We start from the raw sequence: 524 nt of genomic DNA on the forward strand, positions 1-524 counted from the left end.
GGACTGAAACAATTCGATATGTCCTGTTACTGTTATGAACCTTTTGTTTCTTTAATGCTCTTTGCACACTTTTTCATCGGGTGACTGTAATGTATTTCAACCAAATCTAATTAAGAGCGCATTATGTGGTGACATTTGCAGTACATGAAACATTATAACACTGCCATTTACGTCAATAACCACTAGCTTGATTAAGACATATGTATTGCAGCGGCAGTATTTCCCAGTTACAAATGGGAATAAAAACAACATCCGCGAGGGATTGAACCAACGACATTTAACTGATGTTGCCAATGGAGCGCGTTACAGAGAGCGCGAGGTCCCGCCTTTACAGTCACACGCTGATGATAATACAGATGTTTAAATAAACAGGCATATCTGTGGACTTGTGGTCTTTCTACATTGGGACTCATAGTCTAGTCCTAGGCTATTGTAGGCACTGGCGTATCTTTTAGTGGAATGAGAGGCATTCTGTAGTCGCGTGAAAGGACCTTTCAAGTCAATCTGATCTGTATTGTCCTGTG

Source organism: Ambystoma mexicanum (assembly GCF_040938575.1).
Source record: "Ambystoma mexicanum isolate Mex_15411 chromosome 12 unlocalized genomic scaffold, UKY_AmexF1_1 Mex_chr12_unloc.1, whole genome shotgun sequence".
NCBI classification, from domain to species: Eukaryota; Metazoa; Chordata; class Amphibia; order Caudata; family Ambystomatidae; genus Ambystoma; species Ambystoma mexicanum.